The sequence below is a fragment of the Pinus tabuliformis genome, chromosome 4_2 (assembly GCF_031772625.1).
Source record: "Pinus tabuliformis cultivar Carrire ecotype Pingquan chromosome 4_2, CPIR1, whole genome shotgun sequence".
NCBI classification, from domain to species: Eukaryota; Viridiplantae; Streptophyta; class Pinopsida; order Pinales; family Pinaceae; genus Pinus; species Pinus tabuliformis.
Genome location: NC_142304.1, coordinates 499,059,261 through 499,083,384, shown reverse-complemented (window position 1 = coordinate 499,083,384; position 24,124 = coordinate 499,059,261).

Below are 24,124 nucleotides of genomic sequence, written 5' to 3'. Positions count from 1 at the left end.
ATTTCCTTCTTCCATTTTGGCACTTACATTCGTGGATCTCCTTGGATGTCACCCACCTAATATAATAATACTAAATTAGAATGAAACTTTAGGACAAAATTAAAATGCAATACAATATCTCTATGCATGTCACACATGAAAATTCCATACCACATATCTTGCAAATGCTGGCAATCGACTTATGGCATTCTTAAAGTCAACAATTAGACATGGATCCCCCCTAATTACCAATGGCATGCCATGTTGTCAAACACATTTATCAAATATCATCATTAGTTATTTTTGTCACACAATAGAATATTAGAGTATATCTAGTATCTAATCAATTTTACCAATAAATGTTAAAGGATGATATGTAATACCTTCATCAAATTATGAAAATCATGTGATATGTCCATCAATTGTAAAATATTTATTTAATGATGACCCATAGCCAATAGGTGTCCTTATTGAACGTATGCCAATTTTTAGTTGGTCTAGCTCTTTCTTTTTCAAAATCCATGGAGCTTATGCATATTTTTCATTTTCCCTGTTTGACCACAAATGTTTTCTATCAAATTTGGTACACAAAAGAGCAATATATCTCCTCAAAGAGAAGGTGTCCTTCTCTTTGCCTGCTATATGTCAAATAATTGAATTTGGGACATTTTTGAAGATGTGCATGGGATCTAATAGGTGAGATATTAATAGATCCTTCCAATATGGGAGTTCATAAAATATGGATTTCCTTTTCATCCCTTCTAGCATCTTAATTACAACTTGTTCTAGTTCTTAAATATAATCACACCCATCAAAAAATTCCTGCCAAGATTTTAATTCAACATCTTCATACTTCTTAAGCCAATCAAATGGACCCATAATCATGGGAAGACCTCTATTTTCAACTTTTCCATCAGATTGATTGTTATGGTTGTTTCTAAACCTATGATCTGGTGATAGAAAAACCTTTTTCTTTGCATAAATAAATTTATGAATATGTTTAGAATACCTCCCTTGAAATCGTTCTGCACATATTGGACATGCAAATATCCCCTTTGTTTGAAGCCCTGAAATTCAATAAGGTTAAAAACATCAAAATAATAGTACAAAAATAAGCATGAAAATTGGGATGACGATAAATTATGAATGTAAATAGGTACATTTTTTAATCTTACCGGAACAAAAACCAAGTCTCAGGAAATCATGAATAGTCCAACATAGCACACCATACAACATCAAGGACCTATTTGATGGAGGACGTGATATGTCATACATTCTTATGCCTTTCCATAACAATTACATCTCATCAATAAAAGGTGCAAGATAAACATCAATGCTTTTAACTTGATGTTTTCTTGGAACAATAAGAGTCAACATAAGGTTCTCCTTTCTAACACTCATCCATGGGGGAATATTATATACTATCAATCCAATTGGACAAACACTATAATTTGAGCTCATGAAAGAGAATGGGCACACTCCATCAATTGCATGACCAAACCTGATACTACGGGGTTCATCTTTGAATTTTGTTGGCCATTTTTCCTCTATGAGTTTCAATGCTTTGGAGTCGGTTGCAATTCGCATGAATCCATCTATACTCATATTCTTTGCATGTCATTCCATCAATTGTGCAAGTGACTTGCAAAAAAACATTCGTTGAAGTATAGGTATAATTGGCATGTGACATAAAACCTTCTTTGGAACTGTAGGACCTTGTACATATGTACGATATCTCTTCTCTTTGGTACAGAGAATTCTATCTTGTCTTGATATTCATCTCTATATAAAATGCAATCATTTTTACATGAATGAATTTGCTTATATTCAATCCCCAACTCAATCAACAACTGACACAACTCTCTGCAAGTTGATGACAACACATTCTCTTTAGGAAATATTTTAGTTTTTAATGCCCTGTAAGATTACCAAAGATTAGATCAATAGAATGTTTGACTTATGATGAACATGTTTGATATGTAAATCTATATTATGACTATTCATATACAATATATGGTTTTAAAATATCCTTTAAGAAATATAAACGAAGTTGATGAATGCTTACTAATTATGTACACCAATTGACAATGCATTGTGAGAAATTGGTTTAAACTCACTTCAGTAGGGTGGTGAATCCTTTGTCTGACAAACCAAATAGTGACTTGAATTCTAATAATATTAATGTGAATTGCACTTTTGAGGTTCTACTTACATCTGATTTGAACACAGATGTCTTTGCTACTTGCTTGATGGAGTCTTTCAGTAGGTTGTTATCATCAACATTACGTTGGTGGTAATTACCCTTGTTTTCATCGTTACTTTCAACCATATGATCATTATTGTCATCATTGTTTCCATCCCCAAATAAACATGTAATCATTTCATTCAATCCTTCTTCATACACTGCATTTTCACTGTCATGATCATCATGATTAAGGCCACTAGGTAGCATGTCACTAGTGTATGCAAATCTCATCGGCTATTCAATTTTCTCTGGTGGTAGAGTTCTCTTTAAATATGATCTTTTCAACCTGGTATGGTTTAAAGGATGGTTAGGATCATCCCATCCAAATATTAATATCCCAATTGGATCAAGTTGAAAATTAGTAGTCATTCTTTCATCATCATATTCTACCTATTGACAAACGCAATCATTATTTAATGATTGGCAAGAATTGGATAAGTCATAAATGCATCAATTTCAAAGAAATATAGTCGAATATTGCTTAACAAATCCCATCCCATGTACTATATAGTCTTGACCAACCTCTTCTCCAGTGCAATTATTTGTTGTCTAAAGTATCCATTGTCATATCCTCTTCCACTCACTGTGTTCTTTGTGATTTAACATTTTTAGGTCCATGCCCACGTACATATGTTTTTTATTTCATTTTGCTAGTTGAACGCTTAGGTTATGCACTTGTTCTAATCTCCATCTGAAATATCAACAACATGCATTAATCTATTTAAATATTGGATAATACACTGTAAATTCTAATAATACTATGAAAAAGGATGGACATGTCACAAAATGCTTCCTAAGTTAAGTCAAAATTTGATTACTTGATATCCCGCGACATTAGTTGTGTCCTTATTTGATATGACACAATCTGTTGCCATGGCTTCATTTTGCTCCTATCATACATAACATAGTCAATGATGTTTAGTACACTAATTATATCATTTCCAATATGCTATCCAACACAAAACCTCACTTTACTCATATATTTGGCATATTGATATCATGTTTTGGATTTTAAAAAACAACAACATGTTTTATATAACTTTATCTCATCTATGTTGTAGCATTTGTGAATTCATAAACACCATCCTCCTTTGGTTGAGGTTACTTTTTCTTCTTACCTTTATTGTATCTGCAGATTTCATATTCGCTTTTCTGGCCACCCACTTTCTTCTCGTTGATTTAGTAGGTTTACATCGTCCAGATCCTCTATTCATGGCCTCTTCTATTATGTGTATATCCTCCTCTTTTGATGTTTCTTGTTCCTTTTATTCCTCCTCTTCACAATCTATGTAGAATAATTTCTTTTCAACACACTTATGACCTTCAGTGTATTTGCTATCACAAACGTAACAAATCCCTTTTGTACTTTTTTCCTCCAATTATTATGGTGTCAACCTTGTAGGTTGTGGAAGGCTAGGAGCAACAACACTTCCATCTTTATAGTTGTGAGTGGTAGAATTCTTTGTTGCCATAATTTTGCTTTCAACTTTTCTTTCCACCCTGAATGCCTTCTCCAATGAATCAAGTTCCCAAAAGCGAACCTCATGTTGGATGTTATCCTTCAAAGTACCTATGAAAATATCAACCCTATGCTCCTTTGGAATATCAATTACTCTGATATTCCATTTTTGGAAGTCCCCAGTGTGCTCCGCCATTGAACCTTTTTGTTTGAGATTTAACAATTGGCTAAAGAAGTTGTTTCTCTTTGTATCCTCATAATGTGCTATCATTTCCTTCGTAAGAATTGACCAAGTAACAAGTAGTTTATTAAAACAAAGCCATCGATACCATACAAACAGATTGGGTTCTAAATATAAATATGCAATGCATACCTTTTTGTGTGTGTTACACATCATGGAGATCAAAGTATTGCTTCATTTGTAGTATCTATGTTATCGGATCCTTGCCATCAAACTTCCTCATATCGATATTTGGAATGTGGTGGGTCTTAAACTAAACATTGGAGTCTCTAAAATCATAATTCATATTCTTTTTTTTCTCCTCATGAGTTTCATGGAATACCTTTTCGCCATTAGGAAGCATCTCTTGTAGTAACTTTGTCAAACCTTCCTTCAAACCTTCCTTGTTTGCTTTTAAACCATTCATCTCGCCTTTTTTTCTACTTTTAAACCATCCATTTCCGCTTCTAATTTTATTTCTACTTTGGTTTCTCTTTTTGAGAGCAAAATTTGTTGCAGTTGGTCCTGTAATTTTGATATATCATGTTGCAATTCTTCCTCTTCATGAGTTAGAGTAGTGAATTTTTAGGGATTAATGGGTGTATAATTCTTTTGTTTGGGACGCATTTTAGAACCAAATACTAATATCTATGCTTCAATATGCCCCTTGAATCACTTCAAACTATTTTTCAAACAAAATTTATGCAAAATTTAAAAATTTCTTGCTTTTTAGGAGCTCAATGTTGAATCTATTGTATCTATGTAATTTTGGATCTCCAAGGTCTTAAATTTCGTCCTATGGTAACCCTGTGAGTCTTCTTTCCAACCCCACAAGATAGGTTGAGGTTAGATTATTCAAGAAATATTTATGCCTAATCTCCCACGATGATCTGATTATAGACTAGCTCAGTAGAGTGAACTTGTACGGAGTTCCACGTGTCATTGTTTCAACCTTCGACCCTAAAAATGATATACAGAAAACTACAGTCCATGCAATTTTAGTCACTTTTTACAAAATTCAAATCCGATTCACAGAGAGAAAGTTATGATGATTTTCCCTAGGTCACCTGTTTGAGATGGAATTATGGAGCCTGCAAAAATCCTAACTTCCTTGGATCATATTTCCGAAAATATAGCGAACCAAGATCTGAAATTTGTACATGAAGTTCACCAATATTTCGGGTCCACGTGGTTGCAATTTCAACATCTTAAACCTCATAGAAAAAACATTATAGGGAAAATTCCAAGATGATTTGTTTGAAGAAGTGAAACCCTAGAATCCAAAGCTCTGATACCAAATGTTTGTAACCAACTCACAAACTAGAAGAAAATATAGATAAATGACTTAAAAATTGTCCTCTTCAAGGGGGAAACCTCCTTTCTATTACATAAATGAACAATTTGTGGATGATACAAATGATAAGACCTCCCTGGTATATATAGTAGTCTAAGGGGTCGCAATATAATCAAATCCTACATAACAATAATAATGTAAGGGCACAACAATAAAAATAATGGCCTTCTATGGGGCACAACAATAACAACATGGAGGATACATGGGCACAATAATAACAATAGGGGGATACACTAACAATAATAATAAGGGGAATGCACAAGTATTATAGGGACCTAACACATCTGTTGTTACAACGTCCATTGTAATGGTCACTGTTTCAATAGTTTAAATAGTAGCAGTTGTTATAGCATTAACTTTTACAATAGTTTCAACATTTTCAACAGTAATGTGTGTTACAACATCAGTTGTTACACCATTTTCAACAAATTTAACATTGACATGTTATATGGCATCTTTTGTTACAACATCCGTTGTTACAACATTTGCTTCTCAATCCATTGTTACCTATGTTTGTGCCTCTCAATTTGTTTTCTTGATCCCCCATGTTGTATCTTTGTAGACATTCCTCTACTAAAGAACTGTGTCAAAGCATCAATGTGAGGAATTAAGAGGAATTTAGAAGGCTAAACATTCTCCTTGAAAATTTAATAATATAATAATAACAAAGATGTATAGATGAACCTCTATAGTCAACACAAAAATATCCAAGTACAACATATAAGCAATAATCTAAAGATTTATGGGCATTAAATTAAACATATTGTTCAATTTATAACTCAGTTGTGAACAGAACTTTGCAGAGGGACGTTAGGGAGATGGGGGGCAGACCTACCCATGGTTTTGTGCATGGCTTTTGTACATGGTTTTGGTCTTGATGGTTTTCTTCCCAAGGTATTTTGTAGATCAGGTCAAGGGGACTACGATTATGTTCTAATCCAGGGTTAGTGGATTGGGGGTTTATGAATGCTTCAGCATGTATAAATATGTATTGTAAAATTGAAAGGAATATAATGAAAAGTCAATCTGCTATTCTCAGTTTTGGGATCTAGGGGAAAATTTATGTGTATATTTGTTTTATGTTCTCGCCATTGTATTTCTTTTCTATTTTAAGAATTTGTTTGCAGGTAATTTCTATACAGGGTTAAAACCTACAAGAGATTTGTACTCAATCTAGCCCTTCCCAATGTCCTATACTATCCTCAAATATACGTGGAAACAAACTATGAAATTACAAGAAGAACTCACAAGTACACAATTGTTGTCATGAATGAAAACCAAAAGCCTTTGATTATATCTAAGTTGAAAGTATTACAACAATATTAACTTGCTCTAGGTATCAACCCTTTATTAAAAAACATGGTATATATAAAGTGATTTACAAAATATATTATCTCTTAAAAGATTTACATTCAAAGTATTATTTATCCAAAGCTTTGGATAATGTTTATACAACTTTTAACTAAAAATAGAAAATTGCTCCAAAAGTGTCTGCAACTGCGCTTGATTTCTGAATTCAGGTTCAATGTATTTGAAACTACTTTGTTCTTGTTGCTCAAAATGATTAATAATTGTTGTTGTAGCTCATTTTCACTATGTCATAAATGTGAAAGAAAAATCATAAATTTCAAAAAAAAAATCAAAATCAAAAGCTTACTTAGGTTAAGATTTTTTTTTCGAAAAATAAAACGTGGGTTAATGTTAAACTGAGATGATGCAGCATTAATTAATAATGTGGTCGGTGGGGCCTCGACAGGATTCAAAGGAGTGAAAGGTTAAACGTTGGGCACGTTTGTCGTGTGGTCTCAATAAAGATGTCGAGCCTTTCCCATGAAGGAAACCTGACATCACAACATATGCAATGGATATTGATGAGGGTGCCCCCGTAAACAAGTCAGCGCAAAATCACTGACTCTCGATAAACGACGAGGATTTGATATGAGATCATCCAAAGATGGTCCCACTTACCACCATGGGTCCTCCTGTGAATGGTAGAGGGTTACCACCAAGGGTATGCAGGAAACAAGCATGACTATATTTCATCATCGACACCTCACTGCCACGTCATCCCAGCCCACCACATCACCTCTATCACACCATACACATCATCACTGCTTCGTCACTTCGTACACTTGTTATATCCACATTTGATCCCATTTTCCCTCACATTTTCCTTGTTTTCCCATAAAATCTCGTTTTTTACTCTCATAATGTACATTCATGCATCTGTAAGCATGTCCACGTCTTCCAGCTTATCAAACTCGGATTCCAACGTTAGCCATCAGTATCCATGTACTTATACACTCTGTTCATCCGCTCAGTTCATTAAAAATTTCAAAGAAAGTTTCCCTCACAGAAAGGGATATTTTTGACCTTGTTTGCTCCCTAAATCTGATAGAACTTCGCCAAAACGTTATAGCCTTTGGAAAAGGACACTGCATCACAATATCAAAAGTATTATCAGACAGTCTGCGATGAAATCAAGGAATTTAGAGAAAATTTAAAGGTAAATATGTCACTCATACAGGTTAGAGAGATAATCTGGAATGATATCATTCAACAAGTAAAAGCTATATGGGACTATATGTTGATAATAGCATAGGAAAAGATGATTGTTAGGGACTTGGAAAGCATCATTGCTTCTCATAAAGAGAAAAACCAACAACGTGCTCAACTAGCAAAGAGGATGATCGATTTTATTAATTCCAAATCATCTCAGGAATTAAGAACTATGCAAGTGGAAGACAGAACAGAGTTGGTGCTATAAATTAATAAGATGTTGCAAAAAAATTTATACACGAAAACAAGAGAGGCTAATCTTGGTGAAATTAAAGAATTTGTTCTGAAATTTAACACAAATTTTGATAAGAGGATGAGGGCAGGATTGCCCTCCTTCTGGGACCAACAGGGAAATTTGCTTCCATGCGAGACTTATGAGACTTTGTTGGTGGAAGCCAAAAGAAAGATTGACTTTTCTCATGAGAAGACAACAGTTCTCAAAGGATCAACCATTGTGTTGGGCCGCCAAATTAACATACACTTTCACTCCATTTCCACCTTTATCCTCATTTTTTCACCTCATTTCATCACATTATCATTATATTTCCATTACCATATGGGTTCATATTTTCATTTTCCAAAGTTATTTATTTTATGTATTTAAAGTGAATTTATGATTAAAAGTTAGAAAAATAACATGTATTTGCTTATACCTAAAGGTGGAATGAGTTTGGTGACATGTGTAGGTGATTTGGAAGGTTCCAAGACACTCTTATGTGGCCTCCGAGACCCAAATTTAATTCTCTTGAAGATTTGAAGGAGATTTGGGATAGGGGTCAAGCATATCTCATGGAGAAAAATCATGGATAAAGGAATATGTGTCTCATATTTGTTGTAACCATATAAAGGATTTGTGGATCTAGGAGGGATTAGTGGATCTCCATTAATGAGTTAGTTGCTTATGTTTGTGTATAAATAGGAGTAACTCCTCCATTCCAAAGAGAGGACTCTTGGAGAATGCATCCTAACTTATGATGGAATAGAATAAAGTTTTCTTTCTACAATTTTAGATATAAATTGTCTTAATGTAGTATATGAATTTATGGAATAGTTTGTCACTTTGTTCTTAAGAGAATTGAGCTCACTCTAAAAGGATCAAAGAAACATTTTATTTCATCATAGATTTTATTTCATTATAGATTTTATTTTCATTTAATTACTTAGATGTTTGAAGATTTTTCATTATTAATGAATGAATTTTAGTTTAAATCTTATCAGCATATGAAAGGACAAACAAGGGTCTAAGTTAGGCTCTCTTCCATTTGATATGAGTAATAATTGAAATTCATTCTCTTTTTCTAGTTTCAAGTTATTTATGAATTCTTGATTTTTGATGCTTATGAATGAATTTTAGTTGAGTTCTAATCAACATATGAGGGGACAACCAAGAGTCTAAGTTAGGCTCTCCTTCTATTTGGTCTGAACAATAATTAAAGTTCATTTCCTTTTCTTTATTTCAAGTTATTTTTGAGTTTATGCAATGGTAATGTTGTTGGAATAGAACTATGAGGAAGGACAACCAGGAACTCCTAAGTTAGGAGCCCCTTCTCTTGCTTTCTATACATCACATACTACTGCTCTTTAGTTTCTCTTCTTGAGGATAGTACTATGGGGAAGGACAATCAGGACCTCCTGAATTGGGAGCCTCTTCCTTTGCTTGCTGCATCTTGAACTAGAAAATTTTTAGTTTTATAAGTTATTTTTAATATGCATTTCCATTCTTTATTTCATTCTAAACAAACCTCCTACAACAGTCTCATCTGAGGTCCCATATATTTGGGTTTTCTTCCAGGTTTACGAAACCCCCAGGTTGACAAATTAAATGACAGGGATTTAACAGACAATTAAATCACCCAACACATTGTCAATTACCTTCACAAGGAATTTCAATTATTGTGGTTGATTAAAACTCTTTTTACATAAAAGCCATCTTATAGCCGAATCACCAATTTTAGAATGGCTCATACAAGGTTTATCAAGTGTCCAAGTTTAAATCTCACAGTATGGAAAAAATGCAGAGCATGGATGTCTCCAACGGCAACAACAACAAAAGTTGGACCTTCTACAAGCGATCCTGCACAGGAATCACAAGTCATCTAGTGAAAAATAACCACTTGGCTTCATTTTATGAAATATTGAAAATATTGTATTTGTAATGGTTACACAATTTTGTTCTCAATTTTATAAAAATCTAAGTCCTCAGAAGGACCGAGTAGGGCTAAAGTAGTTTGGTAGTTTTGTAATAGTTAACAATTTTTATAACTGTCACCATTGTAATGTAACTACAAAAGAAACTTGAGAGAACCATTTGGGGTTCCTAATTTTGACTTCAGAAGGCAAGAATTTTCTGTTTAATGTTTCTATCATTTCCTGGAGAATAATGAAGCTTTTTCAAGGTGATTCCAAGCAGTCTTTTGAATGTGATATGTGTTCTTGTTCTTTGTAAGTCATTTATTGTCTTGCTTCTATGGAAAAGAGTAATGAAGGTACTGGTTGTTTTTATAATACAAATTTACTGAAATTACAATACCTGTAATTTTAAACTAAATAACCCTAATATGCGCTCCTCTTTTCTATAAGTTCATTTCTTAGTCTTTCACATTTTCTACTAAGGTTTGAGGCAAAATATTTTGTAGTAAGTAGCCTTTTGTTTTAGACTTTTTATCATTTCTTTCTACCACTCTACTATAGCTTCGAATCATTTTCATTGTCAGTTAGGCCATCTTGAAAAGTGTTTTACCCAAGGCAGTTTCTTTAACTTTACCTATGGAACATTCTTTTGAAATGTCATAATGGGACAACAAATAAAATCCATTATCTTTTTGTATGGATTTCCTAGGCACTGACCTCTACTCAGCCACGGGTTGTCTATAAGGTTACAAAAAATGTGATCTGTTGCTAATATGTTGCATTGATAAGCTGAATTTATTGAACAAATTTGACCAACTACTCCCATTCTTCATATGTTGGGTAACTGAGATCCATCATTTGTCTGTACGATTCATCTACATCAGTATACTTTTCAAAAGAAGGTTTTACTATGAACAAGTGTTTGATTTCGTAACAAATGAAAAGGTCATAAGCTAACATTTGAAGTAGATTATGACCACTAATCTCTCCCTTGATTCCAACAAACTTTGTCCTGTCCCCTGCCTCTATATTCAACAATTTATCATATTGGTCTTTTGTTACCATTCGTCCATATGAATTATTAAAATATGGAAGACCTCTCTCTTGCAGATTATAAAATTTTCTATAGAATAGATTTGCAATTGAATATTTTCACACTTTTCCTTTGACTCCAGCATCAAATTTTTCTTCATGAGAACTTTTATAGTCTAAATAACTGATCCCGTTCTGTCTACAATTCCTAGTTCTTCAATTTCTTCTCTGGACCTTATGTTAGAGCTTTTATTATCTGACTTGCTTGTCCATGTTTATTTCCCAATTGTATTTTGATGTCATTAATAACTTCTTTGGATCTTTCAATCAACTCCTCCTATTCTACAATAATCTCCATAGACTTCCAAATATCAGACACAAATGACATAATTTCTATCCAAATTTGTTCTTTGGCCTGTGATAAACATTGAATATTATTAGAACTGCTCAAATATTGTTCTAATTGCTTTTGTAAATTTGCATTTTTCTTTATTTCCTCGACTAAGGCATTGTCTGATTTAATTTGTTCATCTCAGCTCTATCCAATTTTTCTTTCAATCTGCCAATCTCAACATCCTTTAGGTTAAGAGAAGATAATTCATGTGATAGTATTTCTATAGTAATATCTTCTGTGGAACCTGTTTATGTTGCTGGAATTACTACACTGTCAGTTTGGGCCTTCTCTTTTAACAATTCTTCCATCCTTTCTTGCATTTTATGAATCTACAAGTTATGTTCAATTAGATAGGATAATATAGTTTCCTTCTCCTTCTCTAATTCCCCAATTTCTTGTGTTTTGGGATGCTCTGTTGTAGGCAACTTCAACTATCTTCTAAGTGCTTGAATATATTCATTTTTCTTCTTAACAATCTCTTCATTTGCATCCACATTTTTGGGATCCAAACCTAATTTAATTACAAGGTCTTCCAGTGCTTTAATCCTAACATCCTTTGCTATAGAAGAAGTCTTTTCCAATTTAAGTTTTACAATAGTATTATTCAAATAATTCTGCAATTTTGACACATTTGAAGCAAAACTAGTCAGATAAGAATAGATCATCTCACTAGTTTGTCTATGCCAATCAATCTGATCTATAGGATGGATCTATTTAGTATTGAAAGATAAAACATAAGTCTTATAATTTCCAACAACTCTAGGAGTATAAACTTTAGGCTCAATAAATGTTGACTTAAATTCACCTTTTTCAATAGCAAGAGTTGAAAGCAACCTATTTTTAGTGGAAGAAGTTTGTTTCCAAAACTCAATATAAGTTACTGCCTTCAAAACCTCATTCTTTTTCTTCATTTCCAAAAACTCAAAAAATATGTTTTGGTTAGAACAAGAAGAAGGAGAAGATTGTTCTATCCCTGGATCCAATTCTTGCATTATGAAAACAAGTTCACTTGAAACAACAATAGTAGCTAGTGACAAAATGTCGAATAAGAAAGTTTCTGATACCACTCCCTCCATATTGTTTGTCTTATTTCTCTTGTATACTCTAAACTGTTCCATTTATGACTTTGATAAGCTTTGATCTATCCTCTTAAGTTCTTTTTCTTTCATTGGAGGTGTAACCAAATTTTTATGTCCTACTGATTGCTCCACAATTTTTTCTTTTGTCACTTCCTACAAAGTGTTTTCCTCCTAGGTGTCCTTATTAGCAAACTTCTCTATCTCAGGCTTGGACACATGAAAATAAGGTGGGGATTTCTACTAAACTCTGATGGCTGAAATTCTCCCAATGGGGTCATATGGCCAAGTAACCCCCAATTTAAACTTCATTTTTGCCAATAATTGTTCCACCTCTTTGTCTACTAACCTCTAATTCACTATAATTGGCCCTACCTATGCCTTCAGTTTAAACAAGATCTATTTCTTTCTAGGTAAAAAATGCACTTGATCTACATTGAGGTTTTGTCTGATGAATTCAAGTGCAAAAATATGCATAGGAAAAAAAATGGCAACTAATAGGGTGGAAGTTCACACCCATAAAATCTAATTTTTGTAAAATGTTGGTACAAATACCAATCACCAAGCCTTGTTTTTTCACTAAGCTACATAATCCTTTTGATTTTGGGTGAAATTATGGGAGGACTATTAATAATCAATAAACTGTAGCTTATGTGAAGAAATTTGTTCACAAAATCAATGAATAGAAATTCCTCATAATTCCTTGTGACCAAGGACGTCTAATGAATCACAGACGATTGATTCCCTTGAAGATCCTGTTTTTGCAATTATATTGGGAATTTGTTTGACTGATAATATAAAAACAAATACACCAGTACTAATTGATATTTAAAAGCTTTTTTAACTTCAAATTTAAGAAACTCGTCATTAATGGCCTCAGATAAAAACTGGCTAAAATCGAATAAGATTTGTGGTTTCTTATATGGACAAAAAGTTGACAAAAAAGCTAGAACTACTTCATCCACTTTTTCATCATTTTGATACCCTAAAATAAAACATAAAATGGACATGATTTGTCTTGAACATTTTGGAAACATTGATGAAGGGTAAGGCAGACTATGAGTGGGAATACCAGTCCATTGAGGCATGAATAATTCAAAAATCACTGCTCTTTTTTCAAAATTTAACTTCTGATATATTTCCAAGATAATTTCACTGGAGAATGGGTGTAAAGAGTTGGGCAAAGATATGCATAGGACCTAGAAAACATGGTTTCACTATTTCGAGCAATTATGGTTTTCTCACTGGGTAAGTACATGTCTGCACACCATACTACAAATTTTGGAAAAGGATGAATTTGAGGAAATATAAACTAGGGTAAAAAGGATTCCCACAGAGGAAACTCGTTACTATAATATTGAAACCTTTGGGAAGCCCAATTTCACATTTTACATAGGTCAAACTTTGAGTTTGTATCTTCTATTCTCCTTTCCCTCTTAACTAAGATCAATTCATCAATTTTTGGGAGGGTTTCAGACTGAACCTGAGACTTTTTTCCTTTAGTTTAACTCATTTTGAACTATCAACTTGTAGCAAGGAGTAGAATTACCTGTAAAATGTTTCGTTGTATTTATGAGTTGTTGTTGAGGGCTTTTTGTAATTTTGCACTTTGATTCTATATGTCTAATGACTAAAGGAAAGGTGAGAGGGGGCAGACAAATTCAGGAGAGATTAAATTATGAAGGGGAGTGAGAATGCAATGGAATGAATGTTTGGATAAGGGGAATATTTAGAATTAAATGGAAAATGATATTCAGAATTAAATGGCAAACAATTAATAAAATGGTGGCGGGAGATATTTATTACCGAAAACCGGGAATGGTTTTTTGCGTGAGGGGGTAGGCAGTAAGTGGTAATGAGTGGGGGGGTGCGGAATTCATATGTCACTGCCACGTTGCAAAATTTATTTTGGAAAAGCAACTTTTTTCACCCCCCCCCCCCCCCCTCTGCATTAAATGTTGAGCAAGTGGGGGGAGGGTGGGGGGGTTGCGCAATAGAACAAGAGTCGTCGATCACCAAAGTGTCAATCACTGCTAATAGAAAATGCACGATAATTAGTGTGTGACGATTTGACATTTTATTTATTAAAAAAAACAAAATAATATTTTGCAACATTATATATTTGCGTGCAAACTATTACAAAGTGAATTTTTTTTATTTTTTTTTTTGAAATTTTAATCAAAATTTTGAAATTTTCAATGTAACAAGAAAATGTTACAACACCCCAAGTGTTGGTGTAGTGTTGGGTGGAAGAAACACCTATTTGGATTCCCACTTTCAAGCTTTGACAAGAAAGATGAAATAACTTTCTACCCCCTCAATTGTTATAGTATCTGTTGTTACACCATTTGTTGTTACAACATCCACTGTAATGGTCACTCTTTAAGTAGTTTCAATAGTAGCATTTGTTATAACATCAAACTTTACAGTACTTTCAACATTTTCAACAGTAATGGGTGTTACAACATCAACTGCTACAACATTTTCAACATATTTAACATTGACATGTTGTTATGGAATCTGCTGTTACAACATCTGTTTTTCACTCCGTTGTTAACTATGTTTGTACTTCTCAATTTATTTTCATGATCCCCTAAGTGCTAGCGTAGTTTTTGGTGGCAGAAACACCTCTTTGGTTGCCCAATTTCAAGCTCTAACAAGAAAGATGAAATGGATTGCTGTTACAACATTTGCTTCTCAATCCACTGTTACATATATTTGTGCTTCTCAATTTGTTTTCTTGATCCCCCAAGTGTTGGGTGGCAGAAACACTTATTTGGTTGCCCACTTTCAAGCTTTGACAAGCAAGATGAAATGGATTTCTACCCTCTCAATTTTATCCTCAAGGTGCTACATCTCCGTCAAGGCTACAAATTCAGCTGCTTTGATAACATATGATCCATAAACAATACATCTATGGTTTGTTTATCTCATCAACATGGATTATTACGAAAATAAATATAAAATAAAACAATGATGTCTCTAAAACTCAATAAGTGTTTCCAATGTAATTCATTAATCAATTGTCCATGCAATTCATTTACAAAACCAAAACTTTGTTAAGTCGAGTTGAAGGATCCTCTGTTAGTCCAAGCGAGTTAAAGGATCCTACCCATGATGAATTTTTGTAATTCACATAACCAATGCTCAACCTTTAACTTGCATACAATTGACCAAAAGAAACATTTGTTGGGATCAATTCTCTTGATCAACAAATGGCATAATTGATTATGTTTTCATTAGGTTTAAAGCCTAATTCCAAATGAATTCCAACATTATAATTCATCAATAAGAGGTTATTCATAAGGAAGTTCGTTTGATTTAGTTAAAAAATGTTGCAACATCTAAAATCCACAAGTTCACTAGTGAATAGAGGCACATCATGCTCATTCTGTGAAGTGACCGATGTCAATTCATAGATTCCATGGATTACCTTGATTTTGACTTTGACCCCTAATTTCTATCCTTGGAAAACTCTACCTTGAATATGTTCTCAAACTGTTAAGAAAGAAAAAATAATTTCCAACACTAATCTATATAGAAAGTATTTACCCTGTAGAAGTTGCAATGAACAATAAACTTATAGTTTTAGTGCAGACCTGTAGCAACCCTTTAGGACAGCCCTAGGTCACCTCTAAGTCACCTTCCTTGCCTTAATTCTTAGACTACAATCAAGCTCTTTCGTCCTCCCACAAGTCGTTAACTTGTTTTGACATTTAAGCCTAAGCCTAGAGTGGAATGATCCCTCTATCTCCTAGCTATTCTATATGTGAGCTTCAAATACAACCATTTCTCTAGGAAGTGACATAGACAAAGGGAAGATCCCTTTCACCACTTCTTGAAACTAGAGAGTCAACGCTACTAGTTGCAATTGCACTTGTTCCATTCTTGTTAATATTTCTGATCCACTTGGAGTTGACTCTAGTATCATTCCCCATAACCATTTCATCTTCAACACCTTTACTGCATTTAGCTACTATATAGTCATGTAGAGTAGCAACTCTAGTTGTGAGGCCCTTATGATGAGTTGGGAAGTCAAGTAGATTTCAGAGGAAATAAATAAATAAATATGTTTTACCCCATTCCTCTAATAGTATGACAGGTTAGCTGATGTTACAAATCCGTTATTACAACATCTACTACTCAATCCATTGTTACCTATGTTTGTGATTCTCAATTCATTTTCTTGATCACCCAATTCCTGGTGTAGTGTTGGGTGTCAAAAAAACCTCTTTGGTTGCCCACTTTTAAGCTTTGACAAACAAGATGAAATGGCTTTCTAACCCCTCGATTGTTACAACATATGTTGTTACAATATATGTTGTTACAACATTCGTTGTTACAACATATGTTGTTACAACATTCGTTGTTACAACATATGTTGTTACAACATTTGTTGTTACAACATTTATTGTCACAACATTCGTTGTTACAACATTTAATATCACAACATTCGTTGTTACAACATTTATTGTCACAACATCCACTGTAATGGTCACTGTGGTCACTGTTTCAATAGTTTCAATAGCATTAGTTGTTATAGCATCAACGTTTATGACAATTTCAACATTTTCAACAGTAATGGGTGTTAAAACATCAACTGCTAAAACATTTTCAACATATTTTAAATTGACAGGCGGTTATGGCATATGTTGTTACAACATTTGTTGTTACAACATCTGTTTTTACAACATCCGTTATTACAACATCTGCTTCTCACTTCGTTTTTACCTATATTTGTGCTTCTCAATTTGTTTTCTTGATCCCCCAAGTGCTGGTGTAGTGTTGGGTGGCAGAAACACCTCTTTGGTTGCCCACTTTCAAGCTTTGATAAGCAAAATGAAATAGCTTGTTGTTACAACATCCGTTGTTACAACATCTACTTATCAATCTATTGCTACCTATGTTTATGCTTCTCAATTTGTTTTCTTGATTCCCCAAGTGCTCGTGCAGTGTTGAGTGGCATAAACACCTCTTTGGATGCTCACATTTTGTAGAAATTATGGTGTAGATATGTAACTACTCATGAAATTTTATAAATCATAAGACACAAATGTACTATATTGCTCTGCGAAATTCAATTCACAATCTAGAACACAAATCATAGACATGAAATAAAAAATAACACACATACATATAGATTTATCTAGGGGAAAGAAACTACTCAAAACCCCTCCTATCTGTATTGCATTAATTAACGAATATAAATGTAATACATATGCTTGCTCAAGCCTGAGCACAATCTGCAAGTGTATAGTCTATCTCTCTGCCTGACATATTGACCCTGGCCAACACTTACCTAAATTTCATGCCCTCCAAGCTCCTATTTCCTTACATTGTTCCTTGAGGAATTAACCCCTATTATTTAGGGATTTTTTCCTCAATTGATTGTGCAATCCATAATGTTGGATCTCCAATTGCATGCACTACCTGTACACATTGGAATAATCTAAAATTGATAGTACACTCCCTTGGAATCTCCATCTCAACTGGGTAACTCAAATTTTGTGCATGCATTAGCTAATCTAGGTTGATTGATCAATTAACTAGATGATCGCTAAGTTTGACTGAAGTCACACTACTCAACTAACCTTCCATTAGTTCCTCCAATAGTTTGAACTAGTTTAATTGAACACAACTTAATATAATTGAATTACATTGCTACAAATTAGCAATAAATCATGCTGAACTGAATTTAGGCTTCCCCAACTCGAACTAACTGAGTTAGTTGAGTGACAAGTTCCATGTCACCTTAGTTAACTACCTCCAAGATTTCTGTTGATGTGGAAATTCAAATTTTCTCTTGTTTGACCAAGGAAAATTAAAACTGAGATTTTCTTGCTGCATTTTCAACACTCCCTCTCAACAAGATATGGATTACAATCATCCCTATCCTTCCCCTATGGAACTCGAACTTCCCTCTTGACAAGGCCTTTGTCAAAATGTCAACATCTTGTTCCTCTGTAGGAATGTAATCTAGCAACATTATCTACCTCTACATACAATCCTATAAATGGTGATACCGGATATCTATATGCTTGGATTGATCATGAAATACAATATTTTCAGAGAGATTGATGCAACTTTGATTATCATAGTTGGATCCATCATCTGACAAAATAATCCCACAATTATTTTTCTCAATCATATATCCTCACATGCTACTTGACTTGCAGCTATGTATTCTTCTTCTGTTGAGAACTCCATATATCTTTGCTTCCTGCTATACTAGGAAACAATTGCGGACCCAACACTAAAAATTCCACCTGATGTACTCTTTTGGTCTGATGGATTCCTTACCGAATATGCATCTGTGAATCCACATAACTTCACTCCCTCTGTCCATCTGTACCATAGTCCAAACTAGGTGGTGCCTCTGAGATACCGTAAAACATGCTTAGCTTCCTTCCAAAATAATATGTTTGGCCTAACCATAACTTGGCTCAGTTGGTTGACTACATAGCACTTCTGATAAGGTGTTCACAAGATACATTAGTGAACCCACAAGCTACCGATAAATGGTAGCCTCCACTTCCTCACCTGAAGTGGCATCCTCTTTCCTCCAACTGGTCACTAGAGGAGTCTCCATGGGTTTGCTACTCTCCATGCAAAACTTCTTTAATATCTCATTCACATACTTGTATTGAGAGACAAAAAATTCCCCATCTCCTTTCCATACTTCCAAACTGAGGAAGTAGTGCATGTATCCCATGTCCTTCGTTCTCTTACAAGGTCCTCCTTGCAAGATCTGGTCAGCTTTTCATCACTCGTTAAAATCAAATCATCAACATATAAGACAATAATCAATCATTTACCTTCTACCACAATATGATAAAGGTTTTCATCCACTTCACTTTTGGTGAAGCCCAACCTGGTGAGATAGTTGTCGATCCTGGTGTACCAAGCACGAGGTGCTTGCTTGAGACTATACAACACTCGCTTGAGTCTGCACACATGTGACTCTCGATCAAAGGTCATAAAACCTTTTGGTTGCTCGATGTACACCTCCTCCTCAATAACTTCAATGAGGAATGTTGTTTTTACATCCATCTGGTGGATCCTCCACCCCATCTACGCAGTCAATGCATGAATCGATCTAATGGATGAGCACCTTGCTACTGGAGCAAAGGTCTCCTCATAGTTAATTCCCTCGACTTGAGAGAATCCCTTGGCCACAAATCTAGCCTTATACTTCTATATGCTTCTGTGTTCTGCATGCCTTACCTTGAAGATCCATCTCAAACCCACAACTGATTTATCTACTGGTCTTGGGACCACTTCCCAAACATTGTTCTTTACAATGGACTTGTATTCCTCCACCATTGCATCAACCCATATAGGTTTCTCTACTGCTTCCTTGAAAGAGGATGGCTCAGTCTCTACAAGATCATTCATTAGAGCCATGTAGCCACTGTACTGATCAGGTGACCTTCTCTGCATGCGCTGTGAAGTGGATGATCCTACATTCTCTCTAGCATCATGCAATAATCTATTAACTTCCCTAGTTCTTTTCTACCTTCTCTGGATGGTTCTGCCTAAGTGGTTGTCTCCACTCTTTGTTCCTCAATTTGAGACTGCTCCACAACTTCCTGAGGTTCTTCCTTTGGAGCTAAAAGCTCCTACTCTGGTTGCAACTGAAGCTCCCTTTAAAGAGTGCACCTCATTGCTTTCTCCTCATCAAACTTTACATCCCTTCACACAACTATCATTCTGAGGGATGGAAAGTACACATGGTAGTTGTGAGGAGTTTATGTGTAACCCAAAATACCCCTAACTTTGCTGTCGGCTTAAGCTTCTTCCTTGATTCTTTGGATATATGGTAGTAAACAGAGGCTCCAAAAATCCTAAAGTGTGACACATCCAACTTCCTCCTCGAGAAAGCTTCCTCCAGTGTAATCATGCCAAGAATCCGATGAGGAATCCTGTTATGCAAATAAATTGTTGAGTTGCATGCTTCAACCCACAAATGAAAAGGTATGCCTTGGTCATGCAACATTGCCCTTGTTGCTCCCACAATGCTATGGTTCTTCCTCTCCGCCACCCCATTCTGTTGTGGGTTGTGGGGTGTTGTTAACTCCCATTGAATGCCTTCTTTTGCACATAAAATTTTAAACTCATTCAACATGTACTCACCTCCATTATCGCTCCTAATATCCTTAAACTTATTTCTAGTTTCTTTCTCAACTAGTGCCTTTAATTCAATGAACTTGGAGAATGTCTCATCTTTCTTCCGCATGAAGAAGATCCAACACTTCCATGAGAAATCATCTACAAAGATAACATAATATTTATGTCTGGCAGTGAAGGTTGTCGAGAAAGGTCCACAGACATTAGAGTGGATCCTTTTAAGGACTACATGTGCTTTGTTGTCCCGATCATGGAATGTGGTTTTTATGTACTTCCCCAAGGTACACCCTTTGCATGTATCTTGTTTCTTAAGTGCTCCTTTGGGGAGGCCTGTGGTTATCTGCTGCATAATATTCAAGGCACCATGATGAAAATGGCTAAGTCTTCTATGCCAAATTTCACCAACATCGTCGCTCTGCACCTTTTCTACCTTCGTGCTTAATGCAACATAGTTTTCCACATCTAGCCTAGACATGTTCTTCACATGAATCCTAATCTGCATCACCTGTCCCATGGCTATGTGTCTCAGGAATGGTTTCCCTTTGTTGAAGATCACATCGTAACCATGGTATTTCAAAACTGCAACAAAGATGATATTTTTCTTTAGGCCCGAAACAAACATGACATCCTTGAGCTTGAGAGGGGAGCCTGACTCCCTCTAAAAGGTGACTGTACCAATCTTGATCACGTTGTACCTTTCATCATCCCCCATCTTGATGTGCATCTGCAAATATTTCTCCTCCAGGTCACTGAAAAAATAGATATTCTCCGTCATGTGGAATGAGGCACCACTGTCCAAGTACCACACGCTCCCCATCACTGTGCTTGCCATGCATGAGATAAGAGTGAATTCAAACTCAAACTGTGACGCCAAAGCTTGACCTGCCAAAGTTTCTTGTGGTCGTTGCTACTTTGGAACAGATTTGTCAGTGCCTACCACATTGCATAAGGAGTCTCTTTCCTGTAGAGATTAGAGATAATGTGGTCCCATACTCCCTCCTCGCCATGGCTACACACTTCTTCCATTCTATTAGATTCCGAGCATCAGTTGATCCTGGTTTTGGGATGCCATTATCAACAAATTCCTTCAATCCATTGAATTTCAACATTGCCTCCGTCCGGTCCTTCCAAGAAACAAATTCGAGCTTCCCTCATGGGCATACTCGAGTCTTAGTCCATAGAACACCATCCTTCTAGCTCTGGAGAATTTTTGTCACACTGATCCTACAAGTTTGAACCTTCTAAGAAAGAACTTCGAAATTTATGCTCTAATGTGAATCCTTCTCTGATACCACGTAGAAATTATGTTGTATATTTGTAACTGCTCATGAAATTTTCTAAATCACAAGACATAGACCTACTCTACTGCTCTACGGAATTCAATTCACAATCTAGAACACAAATCATAGACATGCAATAAAAAAGAACACACATACACAAAGATTTATCTAGGGGAAAGCAACCGATCAAAACCCCTCCTATCTATATTGCATTAATCAAAGAATAGATATGTAATACATATGATTTCTCAAACGTGAGCACAACCTGTAAGTGTATAGTATATCTCTATGGCCGACTAACTAACTCTAGCCAAAACTTAGCCAAATTTCAAGCCCTCCAAGCCCTTATTTCCTTGCGTTGTTCCTTGAGGAATTAACCCCTATTATTTAGGTATTTTTGCCTCAATTGATTGTGCAATCCATAAGGTTGGATCTCTGATTGCATGCACCACCTGTACACATTGGAATAGTCTACAACTGATAGTACGTTGCCTTGGAATCTCCATCTCAACTGGGTAACTCGAATTCTCTACATGCATTAGCTAATTTGGGATGATTGATTAATTAACTGGATGATCACTAAGTTTAACTGAAGTCGCACTACTCAACTAACCTTCCACTAGTTCCTCCAACAATTAGAACTAGTTTAACTGAACACAACTTAATATAATTGAATTAGATTGCTACAAATTAGCAATCAATCATGTTGAACTGAAATCAGGCTTCCCCAACTTGAATTAAATAAGTTAACTGAGTGATAAATGCCATGTCACCTCGATTAACTACCTCCAAGATTTCAGTTGATGTGGAAATTCAAATTTTCTCTAGTTTGACCAAGGCAAAGTGAAGCTGAGATTTTCTTGCTGCATTTTCAACACTTTGAAGCTTTGAAAAACAATATGAAATGGATTTTTACCCCCTCTATTGTTACAACATCTGTTGTTACAACATCTATTGTAATGGTCATGCTTTCAGTAGTTTCAATAGTAGCAGTTGTTATAGCATCAACTTTTACAATAGTTTCAACATTTTCAACTGAAAAACACTAATTTCAACGTTGTTTCAGGTGTTATTTTCCTGTTTTGTTGTAGTGGAAAGCAAGGAAGCACAAGGAGACAGTTGGATCAACAACACAACGAGATTACTTTGCAGGTAACACCTTACATGTGTGATCTCCTTGCTGATTTTTGGATGCATGGTATATGCATGTGGTTCCTTGGTTATGTGTTGTCATTGGCATGAAGATTTTCTTGGATCGACAGTGGTTTCAGCCTTGCCTTGCCATTTCCTAGATAGCCATGGTGTAGTGGGTTACCCATTTTTTTTTTCTAATTGGTTCTCAGGTTTCCTTTGGTTATGGGTTGAAACAAACGCTCTGGAGCCTTAGAAGAAATTGGGTTCCTTGGAGGCCATGGGTTGAGTTACTAGTCACTGGAGCTTGTGGGTTGGGACAAATGCTTTAGAGCCCTGAAACAACTTGGGTTCCCTGGAGGCTGTGGGTTGAGTTACTAGTTCTTGGAGTCCTAGATAGCTTGGATAAAGACTTATTTGGTTGATGTTAGTGATTTCTGGATTGTAGAGGTGAAATCATTGTGGTTGAGGGTTAAGGTGGTTTGAACTCTAGAAGCCCTGAATGATTTTGTTTTGGTTTAACCCTTATGATCCTGTTGTGGCCACAACCATCACCCTATTAAAACTTGTCCTGGTAGCAATTTTGAATGGGTCCCCCTAGAAGTTTAATCTTCCACCTCTCCGAATGATCTGTTTTATCTCAAATACTTTAACTCGTTTCCAAGTCAAATCTTCAATTTCCAAATGGCCAAAATCCCCTTGAATAAGTCTCTGTCACATGGTTCATTCGTGACCCAGTCTTTCCTTTCATTCACATCTTTCATCAGGATTTTTCTCAATCATCATAATCATTCATGGCACATTTATACTTGCACATATAATCGCCCCTACCCTTACTATGGTTGTTTGCGCACTCAACATCGCAAAAACCCCCATCGCATCATTGTTCCTGTTGTGGCCTTTCATAAGCGGAAACACTCAAAGCATGCATAAATCCCTTTTTGGGGCCTATCGCAATTAACATAATGCATGCCATAAGGCTCCGGACCCAACGGCGTTATAAACCACAATATATACATTTTCAGGTCCAAAAAGCCCGTCGCATATCGCAATCAGCCCAAGTCCAAGGCACATGCGTATATGGCATGCTGCTACCCTCCGGCCCTGACGGCCTTATCAATCGGAATACATATATATT